The sequence below is a fragment of the Scyliorhinus torazame genome, chromosome 17 (genome assembly GCF_047496885.1).
Source record: "Scyliorhinus torazame isolate Kashiwa2021f chromosome 17, sScyTor2.1, whole genome shotgun sequence".
Lineage (NCBI taxonomy): Eukaryota > Metazoa > Chordata > Chondrichthyes > Carcharhiniformes > Scyliorhinidae > Scyliorhinus > Scyliorhinus torazame.
In genome coordinates, this window is record NC_092723.1 from 69,591,851 (window position 1) to 69,606,356 (window position 14,506).

General features: G+C 51.1%; 1 protein-coding gene across 3 annotated transcripts in view; it reads right to left on the minus strand.

Annotated features, from left to right (window-relative positions):
* LOC140393932 (uncharacterized) overlaps positions 1-14,303 on the minus strand; it is a 224,242-nt gene extending 209,939 nt beyond the window's left edge. For 2 of the 3 annotated variants that reach the window (XM_072480584.1, XM_072480582.1), the window contains exon 1: positions 14,210-14,303. The gene's annotated coding sequence lies outside the window, so the exon portion shown is untranslated. Of the gene's footprint in view, positions 1-5,011; positions 5,130-14,209 lie in introns of those variants that run through there. The other variant, XM_072480583.1, reaches the window with a different exon arrangement.
* Between the last annotated feature and the right edge of the window lie 203 nt (positions 14,304-14,506).

Genomic DNA, 14,506 nt, shown 5'->3' on the forward strand with positions numbered 1-14,506 from the left:
ACCTAACCTGCACATTTCTGGACACTAAGGGGCAATTTAGCATGGCCAATCCACCTAACCTGCACATCTTTGTACTGTGGGAGGAAACCAGAGCAGACACGGGGAGAACGTTTTCTTGCCTCAGTCATTAGTTCTTTTTTTAAAATAAATTTAGAGTACCCAATTCTTTGTTTTCCAATTAAGGGGCATTTTAGTGTGGCCAATCCACTACCCTGTACATCTTTGGTTTGTGGGGGTGAGACACACGCACTCATGGGGAGAATGTGCAAACTCCACATGGACAGTGACCTGGGGCCGGGATTGAACCCGGGTCCTCAGCACCGTGAGGCAGCAATGCTCACCACTGTGCCACTGTGCCTCCCTGTTGTTAGCCAGCGGTAGGAAGCAAGGATTTATTTTAAACTATTTATAATAAACTGACACGGCAGTAACTATCCACAATCCCAGTCGCCGTTGGGACAACCAACTGCCTGGTCCCTGCTTGGGCTGGCTTTTATGTTCAGTTCTAACAAGCCCCAGCCGGGTGGCACCTGCCCTCCTACCTGGGAAGGTCGTACTCCACGGGTCCCACGGTGTGGTGAACCACTGTAATAGGAGATGTAAGGTAGGACCTGCACTACAGGTTCGCCGGTAGGTCCTGCCAGCTGGCTCCGCCCACGGAGAACTGTATAAATATGCATGACCTCCAGTGCCCTGCCATTTCGCCAGCTGCAGCAGGAGGCCACGCATCTGACTGTAATAAAGCCACAGTTGTACCCAACGTTAGTCTTTGTGCAATTGATCGTGCATCAATTTATCACAGTCAGATTTTTCCACAGAATGGATATCAGAATTAAGCCCGATCGCCTGCAGCTGGATCCGCACTCGCCCGATGCCAGGAAAGACTTTACTCACTGGCTAGCCTGTTTTGAGGCCTACATCAAGGCTGCGGACCCTGAGCCAACGGAGGCTCAGAAGATAAACGTCCTGTACTCCAGACTGAGCTCCAGCGTGTTCCCGTTGATCCAAGACGCCACGAATTACACAAAAGCAATGGAACTCCTTAAGGAACACTACGCGCAGAAGACGAACATGCTCTTCGCCAGGCACGTACTCGCCACCCGCTCGCAACTACATTGAAGACTTCTGGCGGACCCTAATTCCACTCGTCCGGGACTGTGACTGTCAGGCCTTCACGGCCGGCGAACATGCGAATCTCCTCATGCGCGATGCCTTTGTGACGGGGATTGCGTCGGACCGCATCCGAGAACGATTACTGGAAGGGGCCACGCTCGATCTGGCGGAGATGAAAATTTTGGCGCTCTCCATGATGGTCGCATCCCGTAACGTACAATCGTACCCCTCCCGCTGCGCTGCCCACCTTTCTACTCCTTCCTACCCCACCTGGACCCCGCCGCCGACTTCCTCAGCCGGGGCCCTGCCTTCCCAATACACCTGCGCCTGCGCCAATCCGCGCACCCCGGGGGTCCCCGTTGCTACTTCTGCGGTCAGCAGAAGCACCCCCACCAACACTGCCCGGCCCGCAATGCAGTTTGTAAAGCCTGCAGTAAAAAGGGCCACTTCGCGGCTGTATGCCAGCCAGGCTCGCGCAGTCGCTGCGATCGCGCCCACTATCGCACCCTCCCACATGCCAGACGCACAATGGGAGCCGCCATCTTCTCCTCCTGGGTCCATGTGCGACCAATGAGTGCCGCCATCTTGTCCCCCTTCGGCCACGTGCGCCCCATGGGCGCCGCCATCTTGTCCCGACCCCGGAATGTGCGTACCATGGGCGCCGCCATCTTGTCCCGACCCCGCAATGTGCGCACCAGGGGCGCCGCCACCTTGTCCGCCACAGGTTCTCCAGACATCGCGATATCGGAACCGCAGACGCTTGCCACCCGAAGCATCCGATGGCTACACGCAGCTTGCTTCGATGACGCTGGACCAATCTCGCCCGCACAACCTGGCCACTGCTTCGACGACGGTTAAAATCAACGGCCACGCGACCTCGTGCCTGCTGGACTCCGGGAGCACCGAAAGCTTTGTTCACCCAGATACGGTAAGGCGCTGCTTCCTCGCGGTCCATCCTGTCAATCAAAGGATCTCCCCAGCATCCGGATCCCACTCTGTCCTGATCCGAGGCTTTGGTAGTCACCCTCATGGTCCAGGGCGTAGAATTTAGTAACATCCGCCTCTATGTCCGTCCTAATCTTGCGCTGCACTCCTGTTGGGCCTGGACTTCCAGTGCAACCTCCAGAGCCTCACCCTCAAATTCGGCGGCGCCCCCCCCCCACTTACCGTTTGCGGCCTCGCTGTCGTGATGGGTGCTCTTGCTCTTGCTCCTGCCGGCTGGCTCCGCCCACGGAGTACTGTATAAATATGTATGACCTCCAGTGCCCTGCCATTTCGCCAGCTGCAGCAGGAGGCCACGCATCTGACTGCAATAAAGCCACAGTTGTACCCAATTTTAGTCTTCATGCAATTGATCGTGCATCACACGGGAAGATTGATAATGGCTTCCCCATAGGTCTCGTGGGGGTTATGACAAGTTCCAACATGGCCAATGATTCCTGGCTGTTCCCTCTTTCCCTCACAGAACAATCTGCACCAGCTCAGTAATATCCTTTATCCCAACACCAGGAATATAACACGTCATTTAGAAATCATATTTGCCATTACAGAAACACCTGTCTCTGTCCTTAACTATAAAATCCACAATGATTACTGTTTCGTTTATTCCTAAGCCCAGTCAAATCTTTTGTGTGTTGCAAGCATGTTTGGTGTTTCAATGAGCAGGCTGGAGGCTTGTGTGAAACCACACGGCCTGCTTCTTGAGGGCGGGCAGCGGCCTGCCATTGGCCGGTGGGGGGATTTGTTTCATAGAATTTACAGTGCAGAAGGAAGCCATTTGGCCCATCGAGCCTGCACCGGCCCTTGGAAAGAGAACCCTCCACCCTAACCCCGTAACCCAGTAACCCCACATAATGTTTTTAGACACTAAAGGCAATTTAGCCAATCCACCTAACCTGCACATCTTTGGACTGTGGGAGGAAACCGGAGCACCCAGAGGAAACCCACGCAGACACGGGGAGAACGTGCAGACTCCGCACAGATAGGGACCCAAGCTGGAAATCCATCTTCTGGTCCTGCCGCTGTCAGTGACTTTCCCATTGAATCCATCCACCCCCCCAAACCGCCGGGGAAACCCGAGGCGGGGGTTTGCCGTCGGCGCAGCAGATGATCCCGCCAGCGAGGACAACCGTGAAATCCTCCCCAAAGTGTTTATAGATAAATATTAACTATATAAATGGAGAACCGCAAAGGCTGAAGGGAAATTCAGCCAACACAGGCAAAGACTAGCAAATACAAAATCATGTGTATTGAGACCTGTAAGAAACCAGACAGCACTGAAACCAGCAGCCATCTGCATAGTAATGTGCGATTCCCAGGCATAATGGCAACAGTTAAGGTAAATAAAGCCAAGCCAGACTCCTCGGCGCCAGCAGGAGCCAAGACAAAGGAAGGCCAACGAACATTTAGGAACCGCCTAGTGATCAGGGAACCGCTCCAGCATTGGAGAAATCGATCCAAGTGATCGGAAAGTAGTCCAATCACTTGGAACCATGTACGGGGTCTGCCCCAAAGGGCGGGAAGCCCCTGGAGACTATAAAGTAAAGCCCCCTAAGTTCAAATCGTCCTTCTTTGGCAGGGTCACTCAGCAACTTGAATCAACCCGTGAGAGTGGCCCGTCCAAGCTGCCGCATCAACCAAGTAAGTCTCCAGTCAACGCTCGCTACGAGATAGCTACCAGTTTATACCAGCTTTTGAATCCTGCAGACTCAGGACCTGAACGAAAGGCCATTTGTTCCCCTGACCTGGTGGGCCAGTCCGAAGCTAAATTTATAAAATAAAAACAAGAAAAAAAACGATATATATGTCTAACATACATGGGTGTTGTTACCATGCTGGTTTCTTCCAGGCTCTTCTACACACAGACTACCACCGTGTGACTCGCCACACCATTCTGTGGAAAGCACTGTTTCCTCAGTCCCACATTAACCCTTGCCCTGCTGAACACCCTTATACTGCACCATGGTGCTGGGAGTTTAATTCCTCCCATATTCCTCTAAGTTACCGTTCCCCACCCCAGTATCAATATTGAAGGCTGGTTAATGAGAACCACTGAACTGGAATTCTCCTGCTGTACTGGTGTCTCCCTCCTACCCTATCTGTGTGTCATTCACTCCTTCACCTCTTGCACTGTCTATGTCAGTGGGGTGACCACCTCATGAAATGTAAGATACAGGAAATTCTCAAACTCCCAGATGCACTGCAGTGATTCCCACTGTTCCCCAAGCTCCAACAGTTCGGCTTCAGCATGAGCAACTGGCAACATGTTCTGCACATATGCTTATCTCCGAAGTATTGCGCTATCTTCCTTCTGGCTGACTTTTTCCATTCTCACTGATTCTCACAATGTTTTCCTAAAGTTTCCTCACTCTGCTCTCACATTTTCCTTATTGCTTTCCCTCTCTCCTTTCTCTCACCTTCCATCCATTTCTTTCTCTTGCACTCTCCCCAAATCTTTGCTCACTTTTTAATGTCCTTTTTTCATACTGTCTTTCCCAATTCCTTTATTTTGCTTTGTTTTCCCTTTCTCTACCCTTTCCTTATGTTCTCACTATTTATTTCTCTCCCTCTTTCTATTTCTGTCTCTTTCTCTCACACTCTCAAATTTTATTTCTCTTCCTTCTTTCTTTCTGTGTCTCTGCCCCTTATTTTTCTTTCTGTTTCTGCCGTTTTCTTTCTCTCAGTCTCTGCTATTTTCACTCCCATTCTTTCATTTATCTCTTAAACCCTTATGTCAGATATGACTGTCGAAGTGCTTGAATACCAGCTTGTAAAATGGATAGATATCATCGACAATTTAATGTTAATTCTCACAAATCCCAGTTCAAGTCTCAATGATAGTGACAATTCCTCGGTAAGAGAAAATACAGGAAACTCAACAATAAACACTTTATCTTACCTAGATCACTGGGTATTCTGGGAGGAATTCCACCTCATGGAAGCAATAATGAATTACGATGGACACAGAGCTCTAACAAAGAGAGCTCTCGCCTGGTGTGGGTGAGAAGGGTATTCAGTGACTCCTGTCTCTCCCCCACTCTGTACTGGATATGATTTTGCACTGGCTTTCCGTGATGCCTGCGTGTGTGTGGTTTACCATCTGTTTATCGCCTGTCACGTTCCCACAGCCTGCACTTCATCAGTGAGTATACACAGTCCGTCGGCATTAACAGCAACAGAGCATTTCCACCCAGTCTGGGCAGGCCACTTAGCCATCGGAAATGTCACACTTCAAATTTGAACAAAGAACAAAGAAAATTACAGCACAGGAACAGGCCCTTCGGCCCCCCCAGCCCGCGCCGATTCTGATCTTTTATCTAAACCTGTCGCCTATTTTCCAAGGATCTACTTCCCTCTGTTCCCTGCCCGTTCATATATCTGTCTAGATGCATCTTAAATGATGCTATCGTGCCCGCCTCTACCACCTCCGCTGGCAAAGCGTTCCAGGCACCCACCACCCTCTGCGTAAAAAACTTTCCACGCACATCTCCCTTAAACTTTCCCCCTCTCACCTTGAAATCATGACCCCTTGTAATTGACACCCCCACTCTTGGAAAAAGCTTGTTGCTGTCCACCCTGTCCATACCTCCTATCATATTGTTGACCTCAATCAGGTCCCCCCTCAACCTCCGTCTTTCCAACAAAAACAATCCTAATCTACTCAAACTTTCTTCATAGCTAGCACCCTCCATACCAGGCAACATCCTGGTGAACCTCCTCTGCACCCTCTCCAAAGCATCCATATCCTTCTGGTAATGTGGCGACCAGAACTGCATGCAGTATTCCAAATGTGGCCTAACCAAAGTCCTATACAACTGTGACATGACCTGCCGACTCTTGTACTCAATACCCTGTCCGATGAAGGCAAGCATGCTGTATGCCTTCTTGACCACTCTATCGACCCGCGTTGCCACCTTCAGGGTACAATGGACCTGAACTCCCAGATCTCTCTGTACATCAATTTTCCCCAGGACTCTTACATTGACCGTATAGTCCGCTCTTGAATTGGATCTTCCAAAATGCATCACCTCGCATTTGCTTGGATTGAACTCCATCTGCCATTTCTCTGCCCAACTCTCCAATCTATCTATATTTTGCTGTATTCGCTGACAGTCCCCCTCGCTTTCTGCAACTCCACCAATCTTAGTATCATCTGCAAACTTGCTAATCAGACCACCTATACCTTCGTCCAGATCATTTAGGTATATCACAAACAATAGTGGTCCAAGCACGGATCCCTGTGGAACACCACTAGTCACCTTTCTCCATTTTGAGACACTTCCTTCCACCACTACGCTCTGTCTCCTGTTGCCCAGCCAGCTCTTTATTCATCTAGCTAGTACACCCTGAACCCCATGCGACTTCACTTTTTCCATCAACCTGCCATGGGAAACTTTATCAAATGCCTTACTGAAGTCCATGTATATGACATTTACAGCCCTTCCCTCATCAATTAACTTTGTCACTTCCTCAAAGAATTCTATTAGGTTTGTAAGACATGACCTTCCCTGCACAAAACCATGCTGCCTATCACTGATAAGTCTATTTTCTTCCAAATGTCAATAGATCCTATCCCTCAGTATCTTCTCCAACAGTTTGCCTACCAGTGACGTCAAGATCACAGGTCTATAATTACCTGGATTATCCCTGCTACCCTTCTTAAACAAAGGGACAACATTAGCAATTCTCCAGTCCTCCGGGACCTCACTCGTGCTCAAGGATGCTGCAAAGATATCTGTTAAGGCCCCAGCTATTTTGTCCCTCGCTTCCCTCAGTAACCTGGGATAGATCCCATCCAGACCTGGGGATTTGTCCACCTTAATACCTTTTAGAAACCCAAAATTTCGCCCTTTCTTATGCCGACTTGACCTAGAGTATTTAAACATCCATCCCTAACCTCAACATCCGTCATGTCTCTCTCCATGGTGAATACCGATGCAAAATACTTATTAAGAATCTCACCCATGTGGTAGTCTGTGTCGAGGTATTACGGTACCTGGTAATGCTGGAACACCATTAGTAGATATTGTATGTTTCCGATTGGTCAAGCTGTATGGTAGCTCCGCCCTGCAAGGCGGGGTTTAAGAGCCCGTATCGCCCCAGCAGTCTTTACTCTGTACCTGAGCTGCTGGGGGAAACATCTAGCTTATTAAAGCCTTCAGTTGGACTACAGCCTCGCTTTAGCGGTCATTGATCGTGCATCAATTTAATAAGCTAGATTTAAAAGGATGGAGCTCCGAATCAAGCCGGAGTGTCTGCAACTCAGCCCCCACGCGGCGAACTCAGCGGCAATCTTCAAGCACTGGCTGGAGGATATCTCGGAACGGCCGAAAGCACACCCAGGGGAGAACAGAAAATGCAAGTCCTGCACTCGAGGGTGAGCCCGGAAATTTACACACTCATCGAGGACGCGGAAGACTTCGATGCACCAATAGAGCTGCTAAAAGGACATTATATTCGCCCGGTAAACCAGGTCTACGTCCGACATCTGCTAGCAACGAGGTGACAAATCCCTGGGGAATCGCTGGAAAAATTCTACCGTGCGCTCCTGGTGTTGGGGAGAAACTGCAGCTGCCCGCAAGTATCAGCAAGCGACCACACAGAACTCTTGATCCGGGACGCTTTCGTGGCAGGTATGCTGTCCTCCCAAATCCGCCAGCGATTGCTGGAAAAAGACAGCCTAGGCCTCAAGGAGGCACGGGCCCTTGCAGGTTCCCTGGATGTGGCCTCCAGAAACACCCGCGCTTACGTTCCAACTGCGCAGCAGCCCCCTGGGCAGCGTGGAACCCCTCCGCGACCGACCCCGAGACATCCCCCATCCCCCCACAAGCTTGTGCTGCAAAGCGGCCTGGCAACCCCAGGGGGCCCTGCTGCTACTTTTGTGGGCAGGCCAAGCACCCCCGGCAGCTTCGTCTCTGGTGGCGAATGCGGACCGCCACCACAAACCTCTCCACAGTCCCCGTGCGCAAGCGGGCGTCGCCATCTTCCTACTCCAGAGCCACGTGCGGTCCCTGGGCGTCGCCATCTTGTCCCGCGCGCGCCACGTTCGATGGACGGGCGCCGCCATTTTGTGCACCCCAGCCATGTGCGACCAATGGGAGTCGCCATCTTGGATGGACCCCCAGGACCCCAGCTCGGCTGACCGCACAACGCCCGAAGAGAACACTCAACTGCTGAGATTAGCCTCGGTGACCCTGGATCAGTCCCGGCCTCGAACACTCTCAACTGCTACAACAACAGTACTAATCAACGGACATGAGACGTCCTGCTTAATCGACTCTGGGAGCACAGAGAGCTTCATACACCCCGACACGGTAAGGCGCTGTTCTCTCCTCGTCCATCCCGTTAATCAAAAAATCTCCCTGGCCACCGGTTCCCACTCAGTAGAGATAAAGGGGTTTTGTGTAGCAAACCTCACAGTCCAGGGAAGGGAGTTTAAAAATTACCGGCTCTAAGTCCTTCCCCACCTCTGCGCGGCCACACTCCTAGGTTTAGACTTCCAGTGTAATCTCCAAAGTCTAACTTTCAAATTCGGCGGCCCTATAACCCCCCTCACTGTCTGCGGCCTCGCGACCCTCAAGGTCGATCCGCCTTGCCTGTTTGCGAACTTCACCCCGGATTGCAAACCAATCGCCACCAGAAGCAGACGGTACAGTGTCCAGGATCGGATCTTTATTAGGTCAGAGGTCCAAAGGCTACTGAGGGAAGGAGTCATTGAAGCTAGCAACAGTCCCTGGAGAGCTCAAGTAATGGTGGTAAAGACCGGGGAGAAGCATAGGATGGTCATGGACTACAATCAGACCATCAACAGGTTTACGCAGCTGGACGCATACCCTCTCCCCCGCATATCCGACCTGGTAAACAGGATCGCGCATTACAAGGTCTTCTCCACAGTGGATCTTAAGTCCGCCTACCACCAGCTCCCCATCTGCACTAGTGACCGCAAATACACTGCCTTTGAGGCAGACGGGCGGCTCTATCACTTCTTAAGGGTTTCCTTCAGTGTCACCAATGGGGTCTCGGTCTTCCAGCGCGAGATGGACTGAATGGTTGACGGGTACGGTTTACGGGCAACATTCCCGTATCTTGATAATGTCACCATCTGCGGCCACGACCAGAAGGACCATGACACCAACCTCCGAACATTCCTCCAGACCGCAAAGATCCTTAACCTTACATACAACAAGGATAAATGCATGTTTAACACTGACTGCCTAGCCATCCTCGGCTACGTAGTGCGAAATGGAGTTATAGACCCTGACCCTGAACGCATGCGCCCCCTTATGGAGTTCGCCCTCCCTCACTGCTCCAAGGCCCTGAAATGCTGCCTAGGGTTTTTCTCTTACTATGCCCAGTGGGTCCCCAACTATGCGGACAAGGCCCATCCCCTGATCCAATCCACAGCTTTTCCCCTGTTGATAGAGGCCCGCCAGGCCTTCAGCCGCATCAAAGTAGACAGTGCAAAGGCCACGATGCACGCCATTGACGAGTCCCTTCCCTTCCAGGTCGAGAGCGACGCGTCTGACGTAGCTCTGGCGGCCACCCTCAACCAAGCGGGCAGACCAGTGGCCTTCTTCTCACGTACCCTCCATGCTTCCGAAATCCACCACTCCTCAGTCGAAAAGGAGGCCCAGGCCATAGTAGAAGCTGTGCGACATTGGAGGCATTACCTGACCGGCAGGAGATTCACTCTCCTCACTGACCAACGGTTGGTTGCTTTCATGTTCGATAATGCACAGCGGGGCAAGATAAAAAATGGATAAAATCTTGCGGTGGAGGATCGAACTCTCCACCTACAACTACGAGATCTTCTATCGTCCCGGGAGGCTAAACGAGCTTCCTGATGCCCTGTCCCGTGGCACATGTGCCAACGCACAAGTGCACCGCCTCCGTGCCCTCCGCGAGGACCTCTGCCACCCGGGGGTCACTCGCTCTTTCCATTTCGTCAAGACCCGCAACCTGCCCTACTCCATCGAGGAGGTCAGGACAGCCACCAACGATTGCCAAATCTGCGCGGAGTGCAAACCGCACTTCTACCGGCCAGAGAAAGCGCACCTGATAAAGGCTTCCCGTCCCTTTGAACGCCTCAGCATGGACTTCAAAGGCCCCCTCCCCTCCACCGGCCGCAACACGTACTTCCTGAACATGATTGACGAGTACTCCCGGTTCCCATTCGCCATCCCCTGCCCCGACATGACCGCAACCATCGTCATCAAGGCCCTCCATAGCATCTTTGCACTGTTCGGGTTCCCCGCTTACATACATAGTGATAGGGGGTCCGCGTTTATGAGCACCGAACTGCGTCAATTCCTGCTCAGCAAGGGCATCGCCTCGAGCAGGACGACCAGTTACAACCCCCGGGGAAACGGACAGGTAGAGAGAGAGAACGGAACGGTCTGGAAGACCGTCCTACTGGCCCTATGGTCCAGAAATCTCCCAGTCTCCCGCTGGCAGCAAGTCCTCTCGGATGCCCTCCACTCCATCCGGTCACTGCTTTGTACCGCAACCAACCAAACACTTCACGAACGTCTCCTGGTCTTCCCCAGGAAGTCCTCCTCTGGGACCTCGCTCCTGACCTGGGTGGCAGCTCCCGGACCCATCCTGCTCCGAAAATACGTGCGAGCACACAAGTCAGACCCATTGGTCGAGAGGGTCCACCTTCTCCACGCTAACCCCCAGTACACCTACGTGGCGTACCCTGATGGCTGACAAGATACGGTCTCCCTACGAGACTTGCCGCCCGCCGGAGCCCCACGCACACCCCAGCCACCAGTCCCACCCTCCCTCCCACTAGTGCACCTTACAGGAGGATCGGTCATTCCGCCGGCCGCGTCTAGCCCCCCCCCCACCCACCGACGCACCCCGCAGACGCTCCCATCCCAGGTCAACCATTTTCTCCACCAGGGGTCTCAAAACTGCCACAGAGATCGAGACCACGCCCCCGGAGTCACCGACGCCTGAGCCTCCACCGGAGTCACTACCGAAGCTTCGACGATCACAGAGGATGACCAGGGCCCCCGATTCCCCGATTGACTGATTGCTTCATTTTAAAGTGTATAGTTAATTATGAATCATAAACTGTAAATAGTAAATAGAATTGTAAATAGTTACAAAACGCTGTTTGGAGGTATTACGGTACCGCCATAACTATAATTTCTACCACGTTACTATGTTGTAATATCAGGCCACCAACCCCGCCGGACTCTTTTTTAACAGGGGGTGAATGTGGTAGTCTGTGTAGGGGTATTACTGTACCTGGTAATGCTGGAACACCATTGGTAGATATGTATGTTTCCTATTGGTCAATCAGTATGGTAGCTCCGCCCTGCAAGGCGGGGTATAAGAGCCCGTACCACCCCAGAAGCCTTCATTCTGTACCTGAGCTGCTGGGGGAAACATCTCGCTTATTAACGCCTTCAGTTGGACTACAGCCTTGCTTTAGTGGTCATTGGTCGTGCATCAACCCATTTCCTCTGACTCCACACATAAATTCCCTCTTTTGTCTTTGAGTGGGCCAATCCTTTCTCTAGTTACCTCGTGCTCCTTATATACGAATAAACGGCTTTGGGATTTGCCTTAACCCTGTTAGCCAAAGATATTTCATGACCCCTTTTAGCCCTCTTTATTGCATGTTTGAGATTTGTCCTACTTTCCCGATATTCCTCCAAAGCTTCATCAGTTTTAAGTAGCCTAGATCTTATGTATGCTTCCTTTTTCATCTTAGCTAGTCTCACAATTCCACCCGTCATCCATGGTTCCCTAACCTTGCCATTTCTATCCCTCATTTTCACAGGGACATGTCTGTCCTGCACTCTAATCAACCTTTCCTTAAAAGACTCCCACATTTCAAATGTGGATTTACCCTTAAACAGCTGCCCCTAATCCACATTCCCTAGCTCCTGCCAAATTTTGTTATACTTGGCCTTTCCCCAATTTAACACTGTTCCTTTAGGACCACTCTCGCCTTTGTCCATGAGTATTCTAAAACTTACAGAATTGTGATCGTTATTCTCACCTACTGAAACTTCAACCATCTGGTTGGGATCATTCCATAAAACTAGGTCCAGTATGGCTCCTTCCCGAGTTTGACTATTTACATACTGCTCTAAAAAACTCTCCTGGATGCTCCTTACAAATTCTGCTCCATCAACGCCTCCAACAGTACATGAGTCCCATTCAATGTTGGGGAAGTTAAAATCTCCCATCACGACCACCCTATTGCTCCTACATTTTTCTATAATCTGTCTACATATTTGTACCTCTACTTCACGCTCGCTTTTGGGAGGCCTGTAGTAAAGTCCCAACAATGTTACTGCACCCTTCCTATTTCTTAGCTCTACCCATATTGCCTCAGTGCTTGAATCCTCCATAGTGCCCTCCTTAATCACAGCTGTGATAACATCTCTGACCAGTAATGCAACTCCTGCACCCCTTTTACCTCCCTCTCTATCCCTCCTGAAGCATCTATATCCTGGGATATTTAATTGCCAATCTTGCCCTTCCCTCAACCAAGTCTCAGTAATACCAATAACATCATATTCCCAGGTACTAATCCAAGCCCTAAATTCATCTGCCTTACCTGCTACACTTCTCACATTAAAACAAATGCACCTCAGACCACCTGTCCCTTTGCGTTCATCTCTTCCCTGTCTACTCTTCCCCTTAGTCACAATGAGTTTATTATCTAGTACCTTACTGGCTTTAGTTGCTGCCTCTTTACTGACCTCTAACTTCCCATCCCCCTGCCACATTAGTTTAAAACCTCCCCGACAGTGTTAGCAAAAGCACTCCCGAGGACATTGGTTCCAGTCCTGCCCAGGTGTAGACCATCCGATTTGTAATGGTCCCACCGCCCCCAGAACCGGTTCCAATGTCCCAGAAATCTGAACCCCCTCCATCCTGCACCATCTCTCAAGCCACGTATTCATTCTGACTATTCTTGAATTTCTACTCTGACTGTCTCGTGGCACTGGTAGCAATCCTGAGATTACAACCTTTGAGGTCCTACTTTTTAACTTATCTCCTAACTCTCTAAATTCTGATTGTAGGACCTCATCCCATTTTTTACCTATATCATTGGTGCCTATATGCACCACGACAACTGGCTGTTCACCCTCCCCCTTCAGTATGTCCTGCAGCCGATCTGAGACATCCCTGACCCGTGCACCCGGGAGGCAACATACCATTCGGGAGCCTCGTTTTCGACCACAGAAACGCCTGTCTACTCCCCTTACGATTGAATCCCCTATGACTATAGCCCTGCCAGTCTTTTTCCCACCCTTCTGTGCAGCAGAGCCAGCCATGGTGCCATGAACTTGGCCACTACTGCCTTCCACTGGTGAGTCATCGCCCCCAACAGTATCCAAAACGGTATACCGGTTTTGGAGGGCGATGACCGCAGGGGACACCTGCACTGCCTTTCTGCTCTTTCTCTGCCTTTTGGTCACCCATTCCCTGTCTCCCTCACCAATCCTAATCTGCGGCATGACCAACTCACTGAACGTGCTACCCACGACCTCCTCAGCATCGCGGATGCTCAAAAGTGAGTCCATCCGCAGCTCCAGAGCCGTCATGCGGTCTAACAGGAGCTGCAGCTGGACACACTTCCCGCACATGAAGGAGTCAGGGGCATCGGCCGTGTCCCTGAGCTCCCACATTGAGCACGAGGAGCATAACACGGGTCTGGGATCTCCTGCCATTTTTACACTTTATCTTAACTGATTACAAATATAATATCAAATAATGAATACGTGAAAGGAATAAAGATTTTATTTACCAATCATAATACTTACCAACACACGAAGAGTTACATTTCTCCCGGCTACTGCTAATTGGAGCACTTTCCTTACCAGCCAATCAGGTCACTGCTTTGCTGTGATGTCACTCTTCAAATTTATCCGAAAGACCCTGTGGCCGCTGTTTAAGCAGCGAAGCAGCTCCGCCCACTCCAACAGCTGAATTCCCGCCGGAAAGACTCGAATCCGCGAAGCAGCGAGTTTAAATACTCGCCGCTCAACACTGTAGCTCCGCCCACTCCAACAGCTGAATTCCCGCCGGAAAGACTCGAATCCGCGAAGCAGCGAGTTTAAATACTCACCGCTCGACTCTGTAGCTCCGCCCACTCCAACAGCTGAATTCCCGCCGGAAAGACTCGAATCCGCGAAGCAGCGAGTTTAAATACTCACCGCTCGACTCTGTAGCTCCGCCCACTCCAACAGCTGAATTCCCGCCGGAAAGACTCGAATCCGCGAAGCAGCGAGTTTAAATACTCACCGCTCGACTCTGTAGCTCCGCCCACTCCAACAGCTGAATTCCCGCCGGAAAGACTCGAATCCGCGAAGCAGCGAGTTTAAATACTCACCGCTCGACACTGTAGCTCCGCCCACTCCAACAG